The following is a 12,831-nucleotide window of genomic DNA, read 5'->3' on the forward strand; positions in this document are numbered from 1 at the left end:
CCCCCCCCTCTCTCTCTCTCTTCCTTTCTCTCTCTCTCTCTCTCTCTCTCTTCCCCCTCTCTTTCTCCTTCTCTCTTGCCCTATCTTCACCGTCCGAACTAACACCTACGCCGCCAAGAAGCCTGCCGCCTCCTTCTTTCCCCCCTTAACGGTCGCGGGTTATTTACTTTTCCATTACGCGGATGAGGTAAGCCATCCTGTTTCACCGCCCACCCGTCCTATTGTCGAACCACAGTAATCCGAGAATTCGTGTAAGATCGAATTGACGGCTCTGGCGGAACGTCTACTCGGTCCTCTAAGTGCCCCGATAGACGGGCGGCGAAGTGAGCACCGGCGAGTCCTTATCTGTATGTACTTATCAGCTGTAACGCGCGACTATACGACGACGTCGTCGTCGTCGTCATCGCGCATTGTATCGTTTCTCGGAGCGGTCGCTCCGTTTCGGTGGCGTTTTTCATTTCGCCCCGTATATTTTCCGCGCGCTGGAAATTTTGCGCGACACTCGCCGATCGGCGGACGATAGTATCGGCGGATCGTCCCGTGGATTCGGGTCGCAGGCGAATCGCCTCGAAGACGTTTCGAACTAGTCTGCGAGCCAATCCGTGCTCATAAGTTGCCCGGAAGGTACAACGAGCTTCTTAATCCTCTGTGTCGGTACTGTGGTGAACAGCAGGGTTGTTACAATTTGATTTTTTAACGAGTTTCGCAACGCAGCTCGTAACTAATGAAGGAAAGTGTCTTCGGAAGATAATTAAGGAACAAATTCCGCTATTGACGCGGGATGTGTTCCGAAACATATCCAAAAAAGCGTCACATCCTTTCTACCCGCTATGATTCTCACACTGTAAGTTTATCTTCTTATCGGTAATACATCGATCACCGAGATTTATTTGCTCTATCGTTCATGCGACTTTGCGCTTTCTTTCCTCACAGCTGAGTGTCATGATTATATTTCTTATCCCGTTACTGTTCATGTATATACGGCTTGAAGATAGTTAAAACTAAGGATCGAAACGTTTAGACCTATTTCTTTTATAACACAAAAATTAATAGCCTTTTTTGTAATTTTATTGTGATTAATTATATAGTTTATTATTATCTTCTATAGAACATTAGTTGCCGCCGAAAAATTTCGCAGTTTTCCTCCACTTTCGTGCTTTAAACATGAAAATAAAAGTGCAAAACTGGAGGAAAACTGCGGAAATCGGCTAGACGGTGAAAGGGTTAATTGGATTACATAATAAAGCATTAGGGCTCTCTCGTTAGAAGCAAACAAGCTTTCAAGCATGATTCATCGGAATCGTGCTCCACGTCGCTGAAATCAAGTCGCTGTGCCGTGTACGAGCGCGTCCGCTCGAGCAGAGAGAGAGAGAGAGAGAGAGAGAGAGCGAGCGAGCGAGAGATTCGATTCGATAGCGTGCCTGCGAAAATGCGCGCGGCATCTTGATAGCGGATAGAAGCGGCACCGCGCCGCGTTCCTTCCATTTACGAGAGAATAGCCTCGGCCACGTTTTTTATTCGCGACGTATATTCCGTTTTATATATGGCGCGAGCCCCGCGCGCGCTCGTTGTTACATAGCGTTCTAATTGGCCCCGCTACCGGTATTACGACTTATATACACACTTTCGTGGACCGGCAGCGCCCAGAGGCAGGCCAGGGCGATGCGGTGTTCCGAAACTCCGCGGTGCTCTTTGTCATCCAAATGCCCCGTCGTTACGCTCCCACACCCCAGCGAGCCGCCCCCTTCGAGGTTCGCTATGGTTTTAGTTTGAGATGAGACGATCTCATGGCCTCTCTTCCTTACCTCCCCGCCCCGCTCGAATCCGCGTCTTCGCGCGAAATGACCTTATCCGTTCTCGCATGTGCCCGCCCTATACAGGCGCCAAGATCGTATTGATCATCGTAACATAAAAAAAAAGGAAACGAGAGGAAAAAAGCTCTCTTTCGTACTCGAATTCGGGATGGTAAATTTAAGTTTGCGGTAATCGAGGTCGTTGAATAATTGTTTGCCACTCGACGTTTATTTTTGACTGTGTTGGATGAATATAATATTACATGGAATATCGATTTCTATTTTCGTAGTGCTCACTCAGGGAGTTAGCGCGATCCACATTTTGAAACACGGCGGATTTAGGCGAAACGTAACAGATCCGAGAGAGAGAGAGAGAGAGAGAGAGAGAATTATGTAGTTTTCACAGTTATAAATATTAAGAACGACATGTAACCCAAATTTTCCTCATTTTATTAAAATATGGATGTCGCCGCAGGTATATTTATATGTATGGAGAATAACGGGCGGTGCGTTGCGCTTTCGTAGCGTAACAAAATTCGCGGCGCGACGGTGATATGTTTTTAATTAAAAACGCGCCGGAGAGATCTTCGACGTGTCGCTACGGTTTCCATTCTTCCGATCGGCCACATTCCTATCGCGCGATTCTGGGTTCGGCTGGATCGGCTCTAATCGTTCCTTAAACTTTCAGTTCCGACGCTAATTACCTGGCACGAAGGGGAAGCGAGAAGAGGGGCGAAGTAGGAAAAGAGGGACGTGACGCGAGAGTAAGGCGATTAAAAAATTGATGGGGGAATCTCGCGGCGTTGCTCGTGCGGTGCGCAACTTCCGCCACGCGGACGTCGGCGATCTAATTAAGATCCTCGATAGGATCAAGAGGAAGAGAGAGAGAGAGAGAGATGGATAGATAAAGAGGGGCGGAGAAGAAGAGAGAAAGAGAGAGTGAACCATTTAGGCGAGTGCGCGTTTTTTCGACTTACCACGCGCAGCTTCCGCTCGCCACTGTCTTTCGATCGAACCCTTTCATTTCATCTGTGCGAGGAGTGGCAGCATCGGGACGGTAAGTAGCCAATTCGAGAAAAACGCCGCATTGTTACCGCTAACTACGCGACCGGTGCCCTTATTAATTTCGACACTTTCGATCTCGCTTTCTCTCTTTCTCCCTCTTTTTCTTCCTCTCCTTCCCCAACCCTCCGCTCCGTCTCAATTCCCCAGGCGTTTCGTTCCTCTCGTTATCGTCGGTAGCTTCGGTTCCCGTCCGCTGCCCCATCCCGCCATACCAGCCTCGTCCTGAGCCGCCCTTTGTGCTCCCCGCCCGTGGACGAAGAAAGGAGCCATAGGAGTCTAAGAGCGAGACGCCGCGAAAATACATCGGCGTTGTATATCTTCCTTGACCGTCCAGGGCATAACTCCAGGATGAATCAGTGCTTCTTGGACCGCACCGGACCCACACCCTCGCAACCCTCTTCCTACCTCCGCTAGCCGACCCTTCCTCCCTCCTCCTCCTTCACCTCGAGCTCTCCTCATCCCTCGACGCTTCGTCCGCCGCCTCCGCCCCCTCGGAGCCATCAGGATAGAAGAGCGGAGAGTAACCCTCTAGCCTGAACCTTCATCAACGGATCTACCAACCCCACCTTTATCAAGAGCCCCCAGTGCTGCGAGAACCCCTTTCTCGCCCGCCCCCGCGTCACCCAACCCATTCGCCGTTCGTCCCTTTTCCACTCTGCCCGCTCTTTCTCCCTCGGCCATCTTCTCGGTTCTCCCTCGTAGTCTCTTTGGGTCCTTCCAGTTTCCCCCTCGTCGCTCTGTCCGCCCCTCCGTCAACCCTGCCGTCCGTTCCCTCGCCGGCGTTCCACTCCACGGATCCTAGATTAACGGAACCCTTGCCGCGGCGGGAGAAGGAAGCCGGGTCGACTCACCTAGTGCAAAGATGTCGTCGAGATGGTGAGATATAGGGCGCGCCGTCGTTCTGTGCTAAAGTAGGACGAGTCTCCGGCTACCTTCGCAGGGGCGGGGAGAGGACTGTGGCCGCAGTGGCCCTTCGTTAACCCTTCCGACGATTCTTCTAGGATCTTTAATTAGACGCTGGGGGAAGCCGCTAATCCTGAAGTAGGGTAATTCGATTATTCTCGATAGTAGAATCGAGCCCACGCCGGCCGTGACTGCAATCACAACTGGTTAATCGTCGCGCGATTAAAGTAGCGAAGTGCTAAATGCCCGACTTAATTAGATTCGAGTCCTCGATGTTAAAAATCCATTCGCGATGTAATCATTAAATTTACGGAATAATAAAATATTGGACTCGCGCGCTGTTTTTGCGATAGGTCTGTATACGTATACATATACACACACACACGCGCGCGCGCGACTGCATGCGGCCCGCTGTAATCGATTATTCCGCACAATGCCGCGCCGCAGCGGCGGCGTGGTATCTGAATTCACGTGGAATTACATCTCTCTCTCTCTCTCTCTCTCTCATGTCCCTTCACTTCTCCCCTATTTTTTTCCCTGCATCGCATTATATTCGAGTCCAAATTAAATTCTAATCACCCTGTTTGCGAGTTGCAAACCGTCAAATCGTAAGGAGCGGCTATCTTATCTCGTGTCGCTCATCCCCGTGTTGACGGGGACTCGCGCAACGTGAGCTCGCGGCACACGCACGCACGCACGCACGCACGCACACGTGCGCGCGCGTATATATACGTACGGTGGAAAGAACAACAGTGTATGCAGTGGTTACTCACACAATAACAGCATTGGTAATTAGTTACGTTTTACGTGGAATGTGTGCGGTCTCACGTGGAGAGGGGCAGAGAAAGCGGGGCCGCTCTCTGTATCGGTTTATCGTATGTATGGGAATGCGTGTGCGGGATGGGCTACGGGAGCAAAGGGAATTTCCAGCAGACCGCCGGATCGATTGGCTCGAAATTGGAAAAGAATATTAGGTTTCTGATTGAAACGACTCTTCCGAAAATTTCGTCATTCCCGGCCGCTTCGGGGGCGAGGCGAGGCGCCGATGTCGCGTCCGCCGTTGCGCTTTTGTCCGCGAGCGCGCGAGAAGAGGACTCTCGCCCGTTCGCTCGCTCGCCCGTTAGTCCGTCCGATGGTCAGCGCGCAATACACGTGCCCGGGCCGTTGTCGATCCCGCGATTGTTTTAACGCTCCATTGAGAGCCGATTAATTACCACCGGGTGGGCCTTTAAATATTTACGAAAGTATCCGAGCGCCGGCTTGGCCCGATACACCGCTCGGCGACCGTCAATATTTGCGCGACCTGTACGGACGACGGTCGCGCCGGTGAAATATGAATGGTCGAAATTTTAAATAACATTGTGCAGTATCTGCGGCGGCGCGCGCGCGCGCATCCACGCACGCATCCACGCATGCATACGCAGGGCGAGAGAACAAGGGTGAGGAAGGAAGGGAGAGGGAAAGAGAGAGAGAGAGAGGGCAGAGAGAGAGAGAGAGAGAAGAGACGTGCGACGCGCGGCATGACCCGCGCGAATATTTCCAAATAAATCCGCACAACGGCATGGCGTGGCCCGGCCGGGCCGCGACTGCGAATATTTAATGTTTGCGCGCACCAAAAATTCGAGGGCCTCGGACGCGCGTTGCGAACACGAGCCGGAGCTCGCGAGCCATCGAAGCGTGCGTTACGGCCTCGAGACGCGTACCCGGTACGCGCGCGCGATCGCGATTACGGGATAAATTATTCGCCGGGAGCGGCGGGGATTATCCGGAAAGTTGCAATTACAAGGTATCTGAGCGCTCGCAGTTAACATAACTGCGAGAAAACGTGTCGATCGTTTTTCTCCTCCGTGCTGTTTTTTTTTCCTACCTTTTTTTTTTTTCAACAAGCTGCGGAGTAGGTTCGACGATGAAAAGCTATTTCAGGCGCGATCTCCAGCGATTCTCGCATAATTCATTCGAAACGTATCGAAACGAACTTTTCCCTTTTTTTTTTATTCCACAATGAGATGGACGCGAGAAAATGCACGGTGCCGTAAGTTATTGTATTTTCATTTGCGGCTTTATTTTCTGTCTACACAGAGAGCGTCGAAATCGGAATTAGTCGGCGCGCATCGATCCCTCATGACACCATTTCAAATGCGTATCCACGAAGCTTCCCCCATATTCGTAAGCGTTACGCAAACACCTCGTATCTACATTTCGGCTATCGAGTCCCGTATCTAGTCATTATTTAGGCAGCGTCTCATCCGCCTCTTATATATCAATAGTTGTCGTCCCCGGTTACCCGAAATCGCCCCGCATGTACACATCGGTGCCATGCGATTTTCTTCTTTTCAATTACCGGTGGAAAATGATCAGCTCTCCGTGCAAATATATACTTTACGGGAGCGTTAATGAGTATCGCACGTGTGGAGGAACGCGGTCGGCGGACGCACGGCGAACGACGACGAGCGGCGGATACGGACGCGCCCCAGCCGTGCATCGTCTGTTCAACCAGCCGTGACCATATCTCAAAGTCCCTTTAGGGCGGTCCATGTCTCGGACAGAGCGGGGGCCGATTCCATGGCGATGAATCGCTACCTGTGATTATCGGCGCGTAGCCGTGTTCCCGTAGCCGAGGCCCAATTCCGCACAAGTCCACAATCAGCCGGGGCGGATGATACGCAACCCGCGTGTATCTCGCGCGCCCACACAAACATGCATACCTCTGCGTGTGTGTGTTCGAGGGTATTGTTGCGTACATCCGTGCGTCCACGAGGACGTCGACGACGAGGTCGGCGAAGCAACCCCTATACATAAGACACAAGCGAGCCAAGACGCGGCACCAAGATGCGCGCACGCGCTCAGGCGAGCGCACGAGCGCACGCCGCGTTACCTACTCTCGCTTACCATTGTAACGGAGCACTATTACCGCCGCGCACGTGTACGTGAATGCGGTTTGTCGTGGCCGCGCGGGGCACGTGCGTGTGCGCGCGTGTGTGCGTGCGTCCGTATCTAGCGCCGTGCCCACTGGCGTAGGTTGCGTCCATTTTGATACCATACCTCGGTTCTATGTACCAGATGTATGTAAACGAGGTACATGGGGCACATAGGGAAGCGTATATACGAGCGAGCGAGCGAGCGCGGCTACGTACGTAGATAGGGTCGACCGGTAGAGTGGTTAGAGGGTTCGGCGGGATGGAGGTCGACGAGGGGCAGGAGGGAGGGGGGGAGGACAGGGTGATGGGAGTGCAGGGGGAGCGGCGTAGGTCGGAGGTGGGTCGAGAGGGTAAAATAGAGGGGAAGGTGGTGAACGTTCCGCAAGGGTGGGTAGAGGTGTGGTTGCTTTAGAGGTGCGTTGAACCCAACGCAGGTAGGTTGACATCAGCGTGCCTTGTTCCATTGAAACGTGCGAAATCCATGCGGAATCCACCCCCCGCTCTCTCGGCCGTGTCACCCGCGCCTCGTCGCTCCCCCTCCGCCACCCACTCGCCCGACTCCGTACTCATCCCCCTGGTGGATGGGTGGGTGGGTGGTTGGGTAGGTGGCGAGCCTGGGGGATGAGGGGGCAGTGGGTGGATTTCCGCGATGCGAGGCTGATTTCACGGTGGAGAGGAATACCCCGGTGCACGGTATCGCGCGACTCTCTGTCTGTCTCTTTCTGTCCCCATGGCTGTCTCTCTTTCTCCTTTCTTTCTATCTCCCTATCGCTCCTTTTCCGCTGTCTCCCGTTCTCTCTCTCTCTCTCTCTCTCTCTCTCTTTCTCTCTCTTTTTCTCTCCCTTTCTGTCGGCCTCTGAATCGACGGCGGAGTCTTGATGAAAAAAGGTCGGTCACGCGGTAGATGTAAAATCGACAAGACCGGGCCGTACCGCCACAGGAAACGGAGTGACCTTTCTACAGAGAGAGAGAGAGAGAGAGAGATTGGCTAGCAATGTGCACGGCCCGCACGTACCGTTACCGCACGACCCGGACACATTAGGCTTGTTTCCGCAAAAGGTGCTGATAACTATTTATGTTCGTCGCGTGTGCGGCTTACACTCCGCACACGCCAGTCCGTGCCTCCGCACGGTTATTCGGCGCCCACGCTTTGTCGCCCGTAGCTTTTTGCGGTTTAACAATCTCCGCGATCCGGGGCCAGAAATGTTTTGTCATGTCTTTGCTTTGCTTATTCCGTCTCTCTCTCTCTCTTTTTCTCCCTATGTGTCACTCGGTGTTAAAAAAGACGTCTTCAAAAGAGCCGGCGAATCCAGACTCCTGCGATTATTTACGCAGAGGAGAGATAAATTCTGAAAACCGTGCGAGCGGTTAAAATATTTCCTGTTTTCGTACAGGCGACGACCATCCCCAATTAATCTACGGGAAAACTTAATCACACGCGACTACGGAACGTACATACGTACGTATGTACGTATGGTTATCTCGTCCTTGTGCAGATTGGATGTACGGACAGTATGAAGCGTGGCGTATTTTCCATTAGCTATAGATTTACCGGCGAGTTCGCAATCCACCGTTCTCGGTAAATATGTGGTAGGACGCGCTCTCACGCGCGTTCTTTTTTGCCGCAAGTTGGCGATTTTTCACCTTAAATATCTTCGTCACGGAGTCTTCAGGGAGAGGCTGTCCGTAGTAAAGTCCACTTGAAATTAAACGAAGGCGGCGTTCTCATTATATATCTGTATTAAGGAAGAAAAATGCGCGATGCACTTTGGACATTCCACGTTTCCCCGGCGAACGTCTGAGAGATCCACGATCAATACTACCGCTCGGCTCTCCCTTAAAACCGGCGGGGGGGGGAGGGGCAGGGAAGGGCGAGTCGGAGAGACCGGACTTAACTAGTAAGTCCGGCTTGTCTTCCATTACAGCAGTATCAGCGGTCGATTCGCGCCACCACTCACGTGTATCCGACTTTTCCCCCGGCGCACGGGAAATCGAGGCGCGCGAACTTTCTCCCCTCGTCACGCGTCGCGTTTTCCGCCGCTGCGAGCGTTTCTACCGACGCGTGGATATCACGCGGATCCGCGGGTGACGGTGATCGAGCCGTCCCCCCGCCCGCCGTGTCAGGCTGGTAAGATCATCAGCTGCTCAACTTTACGCATTCAATCGCGCTCACGAGGACAGAGCGAATTGAAATTCGGCTGTTTTCCCCCCAATTTTTCCGCCGCGTCGGTCGGTCCGATCTCTCTCTCTCTCTCTCTCTCTTTTTTTTCCCCATCGCCGTGCGCACACGTTCAGCTCGTAATGCGTGTATCTCGCGACGAGTTTTAGACAAGCCGAACGTATCTCGCGAGCATCCGGCGGGATTTGCGGACGAGCTCAGCTCGTCGACGAAAGGCAGAAAATGTTGGCTCATTTTCCCATAATTTTCCGCGCTCGCTCGCTCATTCGCTCGCTCGTTCGTTCGTCCGCCGGCGCGTTTGCCCGCTGGTTCCGCATTCGCATCCGAGTGCGTAATTCAGCTGTACCTAACGCTGGTTAAGGGTGGCTCCGGGCGGTCGGTTGGTCGGTCGGTCGGTCGGCTGGCGCGGTGGGTGGCGATGGGTCGGCGCGAGAGTGTGGGTAGGGGTGGACAGGCGTTGGGGGTGGGTGTTCGGGGTGGTCGACGGGCTGGCTGGTAGTACGAGGGTGGACGGGTGGGTGGATAGAGACCCGGGGGGACGCTTGCGGGGAGTGAGACGGAGGGACGGAGGGAAGAGGTGGCTCTCGGTTGTTTGTGTGTCAGCCGCGTTGGGACCCTCTGCCCATCCTCCCCCATTCCTCGCTACCTCGGCCACCGCACCACTACACGCCCCTTGCCGCCCGCTCAACTACCCCCGCAGAACGCTCCGCACAGGGACGACGTCTGCGGATGTGTCCGCGGGGTTTAGTGTGTATGTATGCCCACGTGTGTATGAGTATATGTGGGTTGGACGCGCTGGCACACTCTCTCACACATACGCACAAACACACACACACACACACTCGAGTGTTCCTATATACGTCGTGCCTATGTATTACACCTTACAAACATCACCTCCATGTACTCGGGCTACCCTATGTGCCGGATATGTAGCTAATACATAGAGAATATTGTACCTCTCGCCCGCTCTCCCTCCCCCCCTCTTTCCGCTCCCTCGACCGACGCTCGCTCTCTCGCTCACCGTCCCCTCTGACACACGCACGACGAGGGTCGGTGCGATTTTGCACGCGTGTGCATGCGCTCGGATGTACGCGTACTCCGAGAGACAGGGTGCGGGAGAGAGAGTGAGAGAAAGGGGGAGAGGCAGAAGACGAGAGAGGAGGAAAGTGGTATAAACTCGCTCACTCTCCTCTCTCTCACTCTCTCCGTCTCTGTCTTATACGGTCTCTGCGGGGGGTGGCTTGGTAAGGTGGGGCTCTGCTCGCAGGTAGGGACGTATACACGGAATACCCGCTTTACGGAGACAGGTATTCTCGGAGACATGCACACGGTATCGGGTACCAGTTGCGTAAGTACGTGCGGAACAGGCGGCCTCGAGGGAGCGGCGACGAAGAGAGGGGGGGAGGAGGAGAGGGTGGCGGATAGTCGCGCATATGTTCGTCTGAGCGCTTTGGCCGGCCACACGCGTTTCTACGCGTGCAGGTTTTAGGTAGATAATCGCGGAGACGTGAGATGTACGCGCGCGGCGATCGATGCGTTTTGCGGGCCAAGTGCGGGCTTAATCTCGTAATTAGTTGGAATTAATTGCTTAATAATCGGCCGTTAATGACGATGGATCTACGGCAGCGGCCGATAAAACTCGAGCCTGCGGTCCCTCCGGAGAAGCCGCCGCGCAGTAATCTTGTTCGGAGATATATGTATTCATTGGGAACCTTAATAACCCCGTGCGTTATTTCCCGGCGCAGGAAGTGACACGATCCCTTTAACGTCCTCTTATCCGTACGTGAGTCCCTTTGTGGCGGTCGTAAAAACTTGGCTCCGGGCACTCGAGAATTCGACATTCGACCTGCGACTTCCGGTTCCCCTGACGTTCCCGTCGGCGATTATTCCGCCGGCGGATATATTCGTAGCTCTGCCCAGTTCGACGCATTCTTTCACGGAGTGTACGTCCCGCGAACGCACGTCCACGCGTAGGAAATTTTTATTTCCGTCGCAACATGATTCCAGCCGGGGAAATGAATTTCATATTTTTCCCGTTTCCAAGCGAAGAAATAAATAACGTGCATGCCCGCGGCGTGCGCCCGCGTTCCCACGTAGGCTGTAGAGAACGGCCGAGATCGTCAGGCGTATCGACGCATCGATCGTCGTAGCCTAAGTACCTGTTTAACGTTACAGCCAGTTGGATTAATTGTTCATTAATTGATCGCTAATTCCTTTCGCGAGGCGGCGCCGAAAGATCGTTAGAACGCTGCAGCTGTTCCGCATGGAATTAACGAACTGAAATTCGAAGCGATACCGTGCGCGCGCTCGCGAACGAAATGCAAATTCTGCCGGACGATTTAAAAATATCGCCGCGATTGTGTGCGAATTAATTGTTTCGATGACAAAGGGATACAAAGCAAAATGCCGGCTTATTAATGAATCGCTCGTGTACGCGGACAAAGCGCGGAGAGAAATAAATGGACTAATCGCTCGAGTGCGCGATTATGTAAAGAATCGTATTTCTACGCCGTAATACGTTCGTAACGGGAAATCTACGCCGCCGTGGATACGATAATCGACAACTATGAGAAATCCAATGCGAAACACGAAATCAAGGTGTCGATATCTTGAAGAGCGAACAATCAATTCCGTTCCGCGAATGGGTGCTACAAGGCAAATGCCTCGCACACCTCGCGCACACGTACACACGTTCGTACACACACAGAAAACATACGTACATACCACAACGTACATGTTTCCTTTCTTCAGCTCGATTCGAAATTACAGGAAATTGAAAAGTTAAAATATCAAAAAAGTAGAAGGGAGAAACAAATCGTTTTGTTTGCTACCGAATTACAATCAAACATACGCGTGTCAGTTGATCGCGAAAGGGTCAAATCGCTCAGACCAATTCGTCATCGGACTCCCCGGTGTAGCTGATTAGAGCGTAATTGGCTGTATCATCGCGAACGCACCGAAAAGAGCCGGCCTCCAAAAACGAAATTAACTCGCGAACGGGACGGAGACGACACGACGAACGAAGAAAGAGGCACTAACCATCGAAATAAACGCCACTTGGGAGCGGCGGGGTGAATTATACCGCTGTATAGCGTCGCGTCTGCATACGCTCGGGCTTGTTTCTCGGATACGGGGGGTTGCCCGACGGGAGGAAAGAGGGGCAACCGCGCGCGACGCCAGACCGTTACGGAGGATGTACTCGCTAAAATATTCGCGGACTAACTTGCCGTGCGCTCGCTGTGGACAGGTATCCACCTGTTCTCTTCGTCCGCGGAGTGTTACCAGGGCGCAGAGGGGGGAAGAGGGACTCGAGAAGCGACAGGGGGACGGAAACTGGAGAAGAGGCCGTTCCGCGGTTACATCGTACCTTCAATTATTTTATCAGTTATGTATTTTACTACGTATCGCGCGAGCGCGCGAGCGAGCAAGTGGGCGAGTACGCGAGGGGGTGAGTCGGGACGTCAGCGGCAGAAGGAAGGTCGAGAACGAGGAACGAAAAGGAGACAGGACGGAAAGGGGTTCGGCGGGGCGAGGGAGGAGGTGGAATGGGGAATGTGAAGCGGGTGGAAGGTGGGTGCGCGGGAGAGCGAAGCAAGACACTCTTCCCTCTGAAAGGTGGAAGGCATTTCAGCCCGAGAGCACGTTGGCTCAGCTGTGTTTTCTGTTCGGGGGTGGTTGCGGCGTAGCAGGCAGGGCTGTGCGCACCGAGGGGATGGGTCGAAAGGGGGGCACAGAGTGTGGATGGTTGGTAGTGTAGTCGGTAAAGAGAGAGAGAGAGAGAGAGAATAAGAGAGAGAAAGAGAGAGAGGGTGGCGGATGGGGTGGTTGGGTTAGGTGGATGGTTGGCAGGCAGGCAGGCAGGCAGGCAAGCAGGCAGGCAGGCAGGCGGCAGGCAGCAAGCGAGGCAGGCAGGCAGGCAGGCACGCAAGGGTACGTCGAGCTACTGCTAGGGGGTGGCGGGTAGATGGGTGGC

This window comes from Dinoponera quadriceps, unplaced genomic scaffold (genome assembly GCF_001313825.1).
Source record: "Dinoponera quadriceps isolate SergipeBrazil2010 unplaced genomic scaffold, ASM131382v1 scaffold4009, whole genome shotgun sequence".
NCBI lineage: Eukaryota > Metazoa > Arthropoda > Insecta > Hymenoptera > Formicidae > Dinoponera > Dinoponera quadriceps.